Source organism: Nansenia antarctica, assembly GCF_963989245.1.
Source record: "Nansenia antarctica genome assembly, chromosome: 10".
NCBI lineage: Eukaryota > Metazoa > Chordata > Actinopteri > Argentiniformes > Microstomatidae > Nansenia > Nansenia antarctica.
Window position 1 is genome coordinate 11,338,696 of NC_137680.1, and position 15,000 is coordinate 11,353,695.

Genomic DNA, 15,000 nt, shown 5'->3' on the forward strand with positions numbered 1-15,000 from the left:
GCCAAACTCGAGGGGTGGAATGGGGCTATCAAAGAGGTCACACCTGTCGCAGCTAAATGTAATCATCTAACCCAGATTGAACTTCCACCTCTTTTTGACTCCTATCGCCTCTCGTCACGAATCACTTTGAATGTGGGGATCCCTTTTCACACACACACACACACACACACACACACACACACACACACACACACCTTTTGGAGGGGAGGAGGGTTGAAGGATGGATGGGGTCAGGGAGGGGGAATGGAAGGAGAGGGGAACTGTCTAAACAACCCATTGACTGCGGAAGGAAGGGGTTAATGCACGGAAGTCCTGGGCTTAGCTTTGAGTTGGAGAAAGAGCTCCTCAAGTGTGTGTGTGTGTGTGTGTGTGTGTGTGTGTGTGTGTGTGTGTGTGTGTGTGTGTGTGATTATGCATTATACATGCCCTGTAGGCTGTGTGCTCTCCTCTCTGGACAAACAGAAAGTGAGTCTGTTGGACACCTAAATAACCAATGCTCTCTGCCACATACAAAAAAGAAATATTTATCTTAACTTTGTATGGATTATACGAATGAACACAAATGTACCATTCCATTTCAATCAAAGTAGTCCATACATCACAAACTGCAGAATGTAAACAAAACTGGAGACATGTCATTTTTAGAGCCAGGCATCAGTGTTATGACAGCTAAGAAGAGAGAGTCAGCGCAGTCCCTAATTAACAATAAATTCCAGTAAATTGCTACATTTACCTTACCTGCAAGCTTAGTTAACCTTGGGCCAAATCAGAACATATTTCCCCGTTCATTAGCTACCGCTCACATCCTAACACTGACACCTGTCTCCAAAAGTAACAAGTGTCTCCACTTATAAATAACAAGTGTCTCCAGCAGTAGAGTGGGGAGTTAATAAGAGTAATAAAATGGCCTTCGTAAAATCGCAAAATAAACTGTCAGTCTGTTTTTGCTGTGATCAGGAAATCAATAATTCAAGCTTTATTGTTTGCATAAAGAGTTGATTGCATTTACTCCACAGTTTTCGTCCTCATATCTAATCCTATTTTCTTTTTCTTCCCCCCCCCCCCACCCCTTCCACCTCGATGGTCCCCACCACCTTACCCCACCTCACCCAGGTGAAACATCCTGAAATACTGTTAGCTGACCCTGCAAGCTGACACATACTGTTGTTCCCATTGCAATGTGACCGTGATATTGCCATTGCTATATCAATGACAGTGACATTTAACTTTTGTTGTATTGAGAGCAACAGTCATGAAATATTTAGCTTCTTCTCTCGCTTTTCTGTCTCACTAAAAATATAATGAGAGAGACAGAGAGAGAGAGAGAGAGAGAGAGAGAGAGAGAGAGAGTGTGTGTGTGTGTGTGTGTGTGTGTGTGTGTGTGTGTGTGTGTGTGCCTGCCCCCATGTGTGTCTGTATAGTCTTCACCCCAGTCTTATCTTAATGGGATCTGCCTGCTTGCCTGCTGCAGGGGGCTGTGTTGTAGAATGTGGCCGAGGGCCAGGGTGTGGTGTCCTCCATTACGGCTCATTCTCATGCTAACGCAGGGTACTGAGAGCACACTGTCCTCCCTGGGCCCCCCGCCATTCTGGACCCCATTGTGCACCCCAGTCCTCACAGTGGGGTTGTGTCTACAGGCCCCAGCAGGACAGCACTGAACGCCTGGAGGTGTGTGTGTGTGTGTGTGTGTGTGTTTGTGTGTCTCTGTGTGTGTGTGTGTGTGTGTGTGTGTGTGTGTGTGTGTATGTGTGTGAGTGTATCCTTGCTTTTCCACAGGGAACCTCATCAGACCCCTAATTAGCCCCATCCCCAAAACCTACTGCTGTCACAAACAGAAATTCCATCACACACACACACACACCCTTTAAATCCCCCTGTGCACCTCCTACCTCCTTTCCCTCTATCTCTATCCCTTTCTCTCTATCTCTTCCCCTCTCTCCTTCTCTCTCTCTCTTAATCTCTCCATCATCCCCCGTTATTCTGTTGTACCATACTACTTTAGGACTAAAGGTTTCATCTCTTCACCCACACTGTGTGTGTGTGTGTGTGTGTGTGTCTGTGTGTGTGTGTGTGTGTGTGTGTGTGTGTGTTCTGTGTGTGTCTGTGTGTGTCTGTGTGTGTGTATGTGTATGCTTGCATGTGTGTATACTGTATGAGCGCCAGCATGTACACATGTGCACATCAGTGTGTGCATGTGTGCGTGTGTTTGTCTGTGTGTGTCTGCGTGCGTGTCAGTGTGTATACTCACACAGTCTGTGCATGTGAGCGTGTCAGTGTGTGTGTGTGTGTGTGTGTGTGTGTGTCTGTATGTGTAGTCGTGCGCAACAGTGTGTATGTGTGTGTGTGTGTGTGTGTGTGTGTGTGCATGTTTCAGACAGCGACAGCCTCTCTCAGACTAATTTGAGCAGCTTAAAGGGTTTTGGGCTATTGTGTGGAGCAGTCTCTAGATGGGTCCCAGTGGCTAATTCTCTCTGCTTAAGTAAATTGGCCTAATACTCGTCTGAGAACGTGGAATTATTGAGAGGGATTTTAAATGAGACAGATTTGATTTACCAAAACAAAGAGAACTCTCCCCTCGGAAAGAAAGAGAACTGATAGTATAGAACTTGGATGGATAGATAGGTCATTTGTAGAGTAACACATGTTGTACACATTCTTAATGAAATCGTTATGCTTTCTTAGAATGTTTTGGGCATTTTTGTTCGCTGACGACCCGTTTGGTCTTTCGATTTAAAGGTAGACTCTGCGATGATACGATGTTACCACGAGAAGTGGGAGGACTACAGTTATGTTTCAGCTTCACCCAAGCAAGATGTTTTAAACTCGCTAGCGATTCCTTCGGCGTCTGGTCATCAGCAAGGCTACGTGACATGATGACTTAGTGACAAACAAGCTGGTGAATGAGTAGGCTTGTATGGTGCTACCCATTACTGCCGGTAGCAAGCAGTAGCTGCCCCCCCCCCCCCCACACACACACACACACACACACACTTCTTTGTAGCTACACTTCATGTCACAAATTCTACCTTTGAAATGATGTGGAATTCAGAGCCATGTACTGTACATTCTACCCTCTCTACATCTATGAGGTCCACCATCTGTTTGTGTTCAATGTCTATTCAGTGTTTCCATCCCAGAACAATACTCCAAACCCAACCCAAACGCCTGGGTCTATTAGCAAATACTAAACTTATATAAATGCCAGAACCCAACCCAAAATGTCATGACCCAGCCCAACCGTGTAGTTTCAACTCCAAATCCTAAACGTATACGTATCTCAACCCTGCCCAAAATCCTAAAGGTATACCGACTCCTCCAACCCAGCCCAGAATTGAGGAGGCAAAACAAGTGTCTGGTAGTGCAAGCTTGTATGGTTTGTTGTGTATATTTGATTTTAGGATCTAAGAACACACACACACACACACACACACACACACACACACACACACACACACATGCATGCATGCACACACACACACACATGCAAAAGGTAACACACACATTCCCAGACAGACGGACAGTAGGGCTGGATTATAGTGTCTGCTTCTGTCCTTAAGGCTCATGGGATGTGTGCCGGTCGCACCACAGGTCCCTTGTTCCCCGCCGATGATTAACTCTATTGTGCTAATCATCCAGGCTCATAATGGAAGGTGTGGTTTTAGCTCTCTCTCACACACACACACACACACACACACGCACACGCGCGCACACAAACCCACACATATACACACGCTCACACAAACTCACATGCACACACACACGCGCGCGCACACACACACACACACACACACACACGCACGCGCACGCACACACGCACACACACGCACACACACACACACACACACACATACACACGCACTACCTCCCTAAACCCCAGAGTGGAATTTGTAGGGCCAGATTTGAAAGGGATTTGTTAAAGGGTGGGGGAGAGGAGAGAGACAGACAGTAAAACATATGTCACTCCCAGGGAGGTCACCATGCTAATTTAGCAGCCGCGGCGCAGTGCTAGCCCTCTGGTCACTGGCCTGTCCCCCTAGACCATGCTGGGTTTATGACCACCTAGAAGTATGGCTAGGAGGGTACAAGAGACAATGTGTGTGTGTGTGTGTGTGTGTGTGTGTGTGTGTGTGTGTGTGTGTGTGTGTGTGTGTGTGTGTGTGTGTGTGTGTGTGTGTGTCTGTGTGTCTGTGTGATGTCTTGCCTCCTGTGTTATTGAGCAGGTGAGACTGTTTGTGTGTGTGTGTGTGTGTGTGTGTGTGTGTGTGTGTGTGTGTGTGTGTGTGTGTGTGTGGTTGTGCATGGAGAGTTGTTTAAATTCCTCCTCTCAATCAGAGGCAGTAGGGGGTCCAGGCCCCTGCTTACTCCCCTGTCTGTCAGTCTGGCTGATAGCAAAGATTTGTTATAATTAGAAGATTATTGAGTGGCTTGAAATCCATTGGTAGCGGATGTACACACCAGAAACTCCCAACGTAGTTTTTGTCATTGATGGGTTTCATATTTCGTAATCGACATTTGTGAAACTAGCTGGACAGCAAAGTGCGAGTAAATGGGAAGATATTTAAAATTGTGTCACAAATGTCTGTTTAGTTATTCGTATTAGTTATTCGTATTGCCAATAGGCTAGGTGCACGATCTCCACTACTTCCTGAAAGGCACCTTGCATGAACATATCCTGTCTCACTCTATTTAATTGATTAATCAGCTGTGCACTGTGTGTTCCAACAGTTTACCGCACAGCTGATTAATCAATTAAACCAATAGAGTGAGACAGGATATGTTCATACCAGTTGCCTTTCAGGAAGTAGTGGAGATCGTGCACCTAGCCTATTATTCACGTGGGCACAGGATCTTGTCAGACTGCGAATGTGCCTAGCAGTCACTCTCCGCCCTTTTTCTTCCTTCTCAATTCAATTCAGTTGAACAGACACCTGGCACCTTCGGTATATATGTTTTACATTGTAAAGAAATAGTACAACACAAAATAAATAAATAAACACATGTAACAGTATACAGTGGCTTTAGAAAGTATTCAGAACCCTTCACCTTTTCCACATGTTGTTATGCTATAGACTCAGCTTAACGTAGCGGCCGTGCTAAAGTGAAAACACGTTTTTTGGAATGTTTTACAAATGTATTCAAATTGAAATACAGAAATACCTCATGGACATATGTAGCTAGACCCTTTGCTATGACACTCTTACAATTTGTTGAAATGCAAAAATGTCTTCAAGAAGTTGAATTGAATCCATCTGAGTGCAAGGATAATAGTTCATGTGATTTTAGAAAGAATATATTTTGTTTTATTGTCTCTGATTTGCATAGGAATCACTTACACACTGTGTGGATTAGGATGTCACTATCAACTCGGCAAATTTCATAATTTTCTCTTGATACTGACAAACCCCAGCCCCTACCAGGGACAGACCCCAGCCCCTACCAGTGACAGACCCCAGCCCCTACCAGGGACAAACACACCCATAACTTGATGCAGCTACTGTACCACTATTCTTCACACTAAGGATGATGCGGAAACTGCATTGCATATGCTGGATTTGCACTAAACGTAATGCTTTGTAGTAAAACCAAATAATCCCATTTCCAGCGACTCCTTGTTGAATTCATTGTTGCAAACACAATTATGGATGTGAGAAAGATTATTTTCCATTAAGGGATTTGTTTTGGCCCCTTTTGTTATAGACCCATGTTGTGACTCAGATCGACTGCTTTTTCCTCTCCGCGATTCAACTTTGTCGATTTTTGTTTCCCCAGGCCTCAGGGTCGCATTCCCGAGCAGTTTTGTTCCTCTCCATTTCCTCAGTTTGTCATGACAACGTGATCCACACAGTGTGTTGACTCCTATGCAAATCAGAGACAAAATATAAATACAAAGATATGGATCCCAAAATCACATGAACTATTATCCTTGCATTAAGATGGAGTCAATTGATGACTTGTCGATGACATTTTTGCAGTAGAGCAAATTTTAAGACTGTCATAGAAAAGGGTCTGAATGTAAATGAGGTATTTCTCTTATTTCAATTTTAATACAAACATTTCTAAAAAATGTCTAACGCAACAAAATGTGGAATAAGTGAAGGGGTCTGAATACTACTCTCCCTCTCCCTCTCTTCTCCCTCATCCCACTCTTCTCACCTCCTTCACCTTTTCACCCACTCCACTCACCCTATGCCCTTGTCTCCTCTCTCCCCTCCCTCACCTCCTCATCACCCTTTCCTCCTCCACTTCTGGCCCTTTGCTGCTCTCCTCTCTCCCCTGTCCCTTTCCCCCCCTTCTCAGTCTTCACCTCTTCTACCCTCTTTTCCCCCCTCTATTCTCTCTCTCCCTCTCTCTCATGACCCATGCCCATTCTCTACCCTCTACTTCACTCTTCTCCCTCCTCTCACCCTCACCGTTCTCTCCCTTCTCTCTTCTCTATCATCTCTTCCCCTCACCCTCTCCCTCACACCTCTGGCCCTATGTCCGTGCCCCTTGTGTGCCCTCCGCCCGCCCGCCCCTCCTCCCTCCTCCTCCTCCATCCCCCTGCCTGTCTGTCTATGATGGATGAGGGGACAGCTTGGTCCTGGCCCCAGGGAAAGGGGAAGCTGCCCTCAGTGTGCTCACACACATTTGGCTCCATTGAAACCCTTGGTTAAAGAGGCCCGGAGGGCGCTGTGTGTGTGTGTGTGTGTGTGTGTGTGTGTGTGTGTGTGTTGACCTGGGACATCTAGGTGGTGGATGGTCGGTGACGGGTATCCACAGGGGTCAGGATGGGTGTGTGTGTGTGTGCGTGTGTGTGTGTGTGTGTCTGTGTGCGCCTCAACCTTTCCAATTTTTCTGTCCCCAAATACCTGACCTGGATTGCAGCCAGGCTAAAAGAAGGAGGGGGGGGGGGGAGCATACATTAGTGACATATGTCAAGCTGCTATCTCTTTTCCTGGACTGTCAGTTGGAGTGTCACACAGTGATTCATATGAACATAAAGCAATGATTCATGTCATCTCCTATCCGAAAGTCATTTAGAGTTATCTTATGTAGACATGTTTTAAAGGTGTAGTTCACTCTCAAATCACATTCCTGTGATCAACCACATTCCATCACACCAATACACCAGCTGCAAGTCTGGATCATGGTGATGTAGCGACATGCACTTCCACATGGTAATGAAAGTGGGTGGGGTCCGCCAAAGGCCGTCATCATCTCTCACCATATCTAACCCTAACCCTATCAAGCAAAGCTTAGATAGCCTGAAATCAGGGGAGACTGGCGGAGGTAGACATCAAAGGACGGGCTCATTGTAATGCATGGAGTATATTAGATTTAGATTAGATTCAACTTTATTGTCATCGCAGAGTACAAGTACTATACAACAAAATGCAGTTCAGCATCTAACCAAATGCAAATAGTGATATAAGAACATGATGTAAATAAAAACAAGAATGATAGTGATTGGTAGCTATGCAATATACAGTATGTGCAGAGGTAGTATTGTAACATCAGTTTAGTTTAGAGGTATGTTATGAGCTATATACAGTTTCAAGTTTATTGTTACGTCACATCACACAAGTGCAAAGGTTATAGAGTGATCACATTAACCAGGGATGTGCAGCCATCATAGTATTGTCATTGTCATTGCCATAGTATTCCACGGTGGGAGGGGGGGCAGGGTACTGAGAGTCATAGTCAAGTGTGTGTGTGGGGGGGGGGGGGGGGGGGGGAGGTCAAACAGTCCGTGGTCGGGGTGTGAGGGTGTGAGGTGTCCTTGATGATGTTTGCCGTTCTCCGTCGACACCGGGTTGCCTGGAGGGACTCAACCTCAAGGGACTCAAGGGAGTTTGGTGCCAATGATACGCTGGGTGGTTTTCACCACCCGTTGCAGGGCCTTCCGGTCGAGACACACTGCAGTTGCCGTACCACACTGTCACGCAGTTGGCGAGGATGCTCTCAATGGTGCAGCGGTAGAAGAAGAGACGTGGACCCCCCAGAAACCTGAAGCTGGGAACACACTCCGCCTTCAATAGAATGCGGAATGGTATCAAACACCATTCTTCATTCCACACGTGATACCATTCCTCATTCCATTCATTACAATGAGGGCCGGCGTACCTCTGATTTCTACCTCCACAAGCCTCCCCTGCCTGAAATGCTTCCTCTCCTTGTCTCCTCTCCTTGTCTCGTCTCCTTGTCTCATCTCCTCGTCTCATCTCCTTGGCTCATCTCCTTGTCTCCTCTCCCTCATCCATCATACTGATCTGAAAATACAAACACCTACAGTCACGTTCACCCTATTGCCTTCACCTTTGAGGATTTTCCCAGTTCCTATCGGTCACAGTGTAGATGAAGGGAAGGAGATGAGACAAGGAAGTAACTCTAGATGGTTGGTCCCACCAAAACACGCTGTCAATCACCAACATGTAAATAATGTCGGTGGCTGGAGGGATGATCAAAGCCGTAAGCCACTGGGCGTGGTGAAGATGGCTCTATAGGGATGCTCAGGAACCTCCCCCCCCAAGGAGATGTTTCCATCGGCAAACCCATCGTCAAGGACTATAATGATAGGATCAGGCCCAGGTAAGTGTCACTTCTACCCTCTCTCTCTGTCTTTGTCTCTGGCTCTCCACCTCAGTCTCTGTCTCTCCACATCAGTCTCTCCCTCTCTCTCTCTCTCTCTATCAATGTCTTTTCTCACCGGCAGGTGTGGTCAGGCTGTTAAGTTTGTCGTTAACACGTAAAACGGAACGTAAAACGCTGCGAGAAAGTGAGAAGAGAGGATGGGTGGGGGAATAGCTCGTGGCTATTTACAGAGGCATCTGTGTAGTTTAGTTCTGATCGTAAAGGGCTACGGTCCAACTCTCCCGACCCTTCTTGTCAAAGCATGCGCTTGTGTGTTGAGTTGCCCTCATGGATTTAAAAGCATAGAATTGGTTTAAGTCTGGGATAGAGGGAGCTACCATCAGATGACACATTATTGACATGCTATATGTCCATGTGGGGGTGTATACGAGTGTATACTTTGGTGAGAAGTGAATAGAAATTGGTAAATGCTAAGTGGGATGCTTGGGACGAACCCATCTGATGTCACCCCATTGAAGTTGAGATTTCAAACAGTTACGGTTAGGGTTAGGTATGGGTTAGGGTTAGAGTTATGGTTAAGGTTAGGGTAAGGGTAAGGGTAAGGGTTAGGGTTAGGTAAGAGTTATAGTTAGAGTTAGGGTTATGGTTAAGGTTAGGGTAAGGGTAAGGGTAAGGGTAAGGGTTAGGGTTAGGTATGGGTAATGGTTCGGGTTAGGGTTAGGGTTAGGGTTAGGTAAGGGTTATGGTTAGTCGTTGCAAGGATCCCACTTAGCATCTACACATAGAACTGCAGCCATAGTTGAGGGCCATTAGTGACAAAATGATAATGGATCATCTGTTCTGGGTGGACAGGGAAAAACCTCTCTCCAATATCTGTTCCATTTTCTGAGCAATCTGAATACAGACACTGAAAACAACAAATTCAGACACCGATAAAAAGTGTTTTAAAAAGTGTTATTAGTTACATTCTTTGAACATCTCTTGAAATGGTGATTACAAGGTGCTTAAAGTTGTGCACTATGGCGCCAGAAACCTGCACTGTTTGTCCCTAGTGGCTCACCACACCTCACTGTGCCATTCTTCTCTTTTTACTGCCCGTCTGGAATTTACACTGGAGCCACTTAACACACTCCCCTTCTCTCTTTCTATCACTCTCTCTCTCCCTCTCTATCTTCTCATCCAACCTCTTCACTCCTTACTTCGCTACCTTTGTGTTCTCTTTGTGATTTCCCCTATTCTCTTTGGCCTGGATATTCTCCTTTCTGTTTCTCTCTCTTTCAGTTGTTTGGGGAAAAAATGTAGCACTCCCACTCTCCCTTTCTTTCTCTCTCTCTCTCTCTCTCTCTCTCTCTCTCTCTCTCTCTCTCTCTCTCATTTCTGTATACCGTATGTGACAATGAGAATGGTCTTAGTGAATAGTGCATGCACACACATAATCTCTCTCTCTCTCTCTCTCTCTCTCTCTCTCTCTCTCAACCCCTTCCTTCTCTTTGCTGTACTCTTCTCTTACTCTAAGTTGATTCCAGTTGATTCCTTTCTCTCATAAGTTAACATATCTCATCTCTTCCTCTCCTTCCCTATCTACTCTATCTCTCTTTCACTGCCTCTCTCTCTCTCTCTGCCTCACCGGTAAATATTCACCGACTGTTTAAACCTCTCCTCTCTCCCCCCTTCTCTCCCATTCTCTGACTGACGAGGGCAGAATGATAGTCCCCCCCCCCAAGCTCCCGCTGGGCCGACAGCTTGTCCCCAGTCTGTGTCCACCCTGTCCCTCAGGCCTGGGATTGTCTGGCACTAATCGGGAGGACGGGGATTACGACCCCCTTTTTCCTCATCAACCGAGGAGCGAACGAACACACACACAAACACACACAGCCAATGTTATCCTTATGGCTACTTAACCATAAACACACACACACACATACACACATACACACACATACACACACTAGTACTATCCCTATGGCTATTTCCAAACACACACACACACACACACAGAAGAAAGGAGACAGAAACAGATGAAGAGAGAAAGAAAGAAAGAAAAATGTAGAGGAGGAGGGAGGTTGAGCAAGAGAGTGAACGAGAGAGAAAGGGGAAGAGGACAAGATAGTGAATAAGTGGAGAGCTTAGTTGTGTCATGTCTCTGTTGGAATCTAGCCAGTCAGGTCTGTGCAGCCGATACTTAATAATTGCAGTTTCCAGTGAAGAAAGTCAGTTTCTTTCTTCATCTGCCAGTCAGTGTGTCTGTGTGTGTGTGTGGGGGGGGGGGGGTATGCACACACACACACACACACACACACACACACACACACACACACACAAACACAATAAAACACGTCTACTACTTTTGCATGTCTTTAGGGACAAGGTCCTCTTTTCATTTGAAACGGTGGTTGGTCATTTCCCATAGTAAAAAACAGATCAACGCAATCTCAAGGCCGTGACATCACAGTCTTCATCGTTGACCCTTAACCCCGGGAGCAGAGAGGAAGTGCTTGGTAAACAGATAGACAGACAGGACAGTAGATGCTATCACACGGTGACTCAACGGGGCTGAGTGTGGGAAAGGAACACACGCCTTCAGGAGCTCAAAACAGGAAGGAGCGTCTAAGTGGCCAGTAGCCATGGTGACAGCCCAGCCCCTGTGAACTTTTGTCCTGTCTGTGGGTTTGGAGAACTTACTCAGAAGTAAACGTATACGTACACACACACACACACACACACATGTGAACACACACACATGCTCGTGCGCACACACACACACACACACACACACGCACACACACACACACACACACACACACTTCAGGTGAACTCTAAGCCCCCTGACTTACGACACACTGAAGGTTGGCGATTGCAACCCCTGTGTGTTTTTTTTTCTTTTCTAACCCTTACCTTAAACATTCAAGCTTCTTACCCAAATGTAACCATTGTCTGGCTCTTTGCCGAAATTCAAGCGCTTTTACACCTTTGAAAACATTCACTGATAGACCTTTCCAAAATGTTACCAACATGGGAAATAAAATGTTCTTTGGGAACGTGTTTTGAGACATTCCCATGCAGTATAATATTATGTTAAAAAATACATAACGTTATCTGAAAACATACAGTATGATATTGATAAAGGTTTTGTTTTTCATGTTCTCATATGAACATTTAGACCTGAAGCCACTCTCACTGTCACTCACCAGGATCTGCCAAAAACACGTCCGCTTACACTCCCTAAATATCGCCGGTTAGCTTTAATGTTCTCTTCCTTTCTTGCTCTCTCCCTTTCTCTCCCTCCTTCTCTGTCTGTCAATAACTCTCTCTCTCCCTCATCCTCTCTTCCTCTCTTTCTCTCTCTCTTTCTTTCTCTCCCCCACTAAAGGGTGATTTATCTCATTCAGATTCCAGCCAGTCCTCTCCTAGTCTACATAGTGCCTCAGCCCCCTCCACTCCCGGCTCCAAGCCCCGAGGTTTATTTGGCCCTTGTTTGGAGTAACCCCTAGTTAATGTCCCACTCACTGCAAACAAACTGACATCTGATTTATGGAAATTAGCCATGAAGGAAACACACTTGTATAAATCAAAAGCTGGCGTCTCCTGTTCTGCAGTCTATGACACCCACTCTAGACACTCTAGTACAGTACACACTGAGTATCTCTGTGTGTGTGTGTGTGTGTGTGTGTGTGTGTGTGTGTGTGTGTGTGTGTGTCTGTGTGAATGTGTAACGCGTTGAATGTGTGTACACATACGTTTGGTCGAATCCAAACTTGAGATGCGTGTGCAAACACAATACCTTGGGCACACACTGCCTGTATGTAATTACTCACATATACTGATATACAAACACATCCTAATTAAATCCAGTTCTGCAGTCTATGACACCCACTCTAGACACTGTAGCAAACACAATACCTCGGGCTTTCGCGTCAATCATGCAATGTCAATGGGAGATTTGCGCATTACTTTGAGTTCTGTGTGCTGATACACACACTTTTCTTTCTTTTTTAAGTAGTATTTTGTCTCTATCTCTTTCTCTCTCTTACAAAACATACACACACATACACAACAAACATGCAAGGACACACAAACACACAGGGTGTTTTTGGCAATGTTTAGCCGGTGTGATGAGCTGTGGAGTAACATGGTTTAGCTGGTCTGATTCTGTCAACACTCTCTCCTCTAAGACCTTGGGCCTCTTTAGCAGCTTAGCCTAGCCCTCAGTAACCCCTACTGTATATCCCACAGGACTCCTCACACACACACACACACACTCTCACACCCACATGTAGTGACGATCTGAATAAATGCATTGGCTCCCAAAGATAATGCCAAGGTTTGTGCATAGTGAGTTTGACACATTGTCTTTCACCCGCGGGACAGTTTGAATCCAACCTCTTCCATATTGGTGCCATGACGGATACGTCTTTCTGCGGAGGAGAAGGTCAAAGGGAGGGGAGTGTAAGCGAGTTTGAACCCCGCCTCAGTCACTCACACACACACACACACACACACACACACACAGAGAGAGAGAGAGAGAGGGGGGGGGGATAGTAAATATGATTCTACCTGACGTTAGTGTTTGAGTGCCCATATCATTGTGAGATTATGTGAGAGAGAGCATGAAGGAGATTGTGTTGAGTGAAAACACACACACATAGGTAAATCATTGGAGATATGACTCATAAAAACTCTATATGCTTTTCACCAAAGATGTTCATCACCTTTTACCGTCCATCAACACCACTGGTTTTATTCATAATTATTCCAACATTCAAAAAGCCTAACAATACTTGCATCTTAGCGCAGTAGAAGACAAAAAGCACGAAAAAGAGATGAGAGGCCAATTGGTTCATGACCAGTATATAGGATAGAGGTTATGATCTTCTTAACTGGGATGACTGGGCAGGCTTACTGGTTGGTCCCCTCATGGTTGTGCCTACTGACCTCCAAGGCTTAGGGTCTGGGATTTACAGGGACGGTGTCCCGATAGGTCAGGATGAGTGACCCCTGTGAACTCACTGTCCAAGGAACTCAATGACCTTACCTTGGAGAGAGAGAGAGAGGGGAGGGGTCCAGGGAATGGACTCGTTCACCTTTCGGGTCCGCTTTTACTCTCTTTCTCGATCTCTCTAGTAAGCTGTCGCTCTTGATCGAAAAGCGGGTTACGTCTCCTGCTGTCCTTTTGACTTTCGATAACACTCTCGAGGTAAGTCATAAGACACGCACGTAGGAACACACGCACACACACACACATACACATACACACTGTTGGGAGAGGGAGGGTGTGGCTGAGTCTTTAGGTAATGAACCCTCACTGTGTGTGTGTGTGGGTGCGTGCGTGCGAGCGAGCGTGTATGTGTGTGTGGGTGTGTGTATGCTTGTATGTGTGTGTGTGTGTGTGTGTATGTGTGTGTGTGTGTGTGTGTGTGTGTGTCAGAATCAAAATCAGAATCAGAATAATTTTTCTTACTACACAAGAGTAAAATTATTTGGCTTTGGTTCCTCCTTAATAATAAGTAACATAAGTAGGTAAATAAAATGCAATATAATACAATACAGTACGGTAGTAAATGTGTGTGTGTGTATGTATGTGTGCATTGTGCATGCTTGTGTGCATATGTGTGTGTGTGTGTGTGTGTGTGTGTGTGTGCGCTTGTGTGTGCATCCCTGTGTGCACACGTGTGTGTGTGTGTGTGTGTGTGTGTGTGTGTGTATGTGTATGTGTGTGTGTGCATGCTTGCTTGCACGTGTGTGTGTGTGTGTGTGTGTGTGTGTGTATGCGTGTGTGTGTGTGTGTGTGTGTGTGTGTATAGGAGAGTTTTAATCAGAGAAGGCCTTGTCCCAGACAAATTTGTGGCCCTCGGCCCCTAATTCATCTGACCGGGGGTGTCCTTGGGCTGCCTCCCTGCTACTAATGAAAAGGGCCACGCAGAAGCGAAGGTCAAACCAGGGCTACCCACTCACCGCTCTCTCTCCACCTCTCTTTCCTCTCTCTTTCTATCTCTCATACTCCTCCATCTTGTGGCCTGTCTCTGTGTGTCCTCCCTCCCCTCTCTCTCTCTCTCTCTCTGTGTCGCTTTCTCAAGATTTCTCTTTTCTCCATCTCTCAGCCTGTCGCTTGTGTCCTCTCGTTCTGTGTCTCTTTTTCTTCCCCTCTCTCTCTCCGCTTTCACCTCTAGTCAGTAGCGGACGGGCCATCTGGAGCACTGGGAGAATCCCCGGTGGGTCCGTGGATCTGTGCACTGCGGGACCGGTGAGCAACACAGCAACCTCACACTCACTTGGGTCTCTTTCACAAATTGGGACAACTTCTCCTTTTACTTTCTCTTTGCCTTTCTCTTCATCACCTCTCTTCACTTTTTTTTTTTTTTTTATCCCTCTCCTCCTCTGTCTCTCTCGGGCCACAACTATGTTTGGACTGTTAACATGAATGTTCCAAAG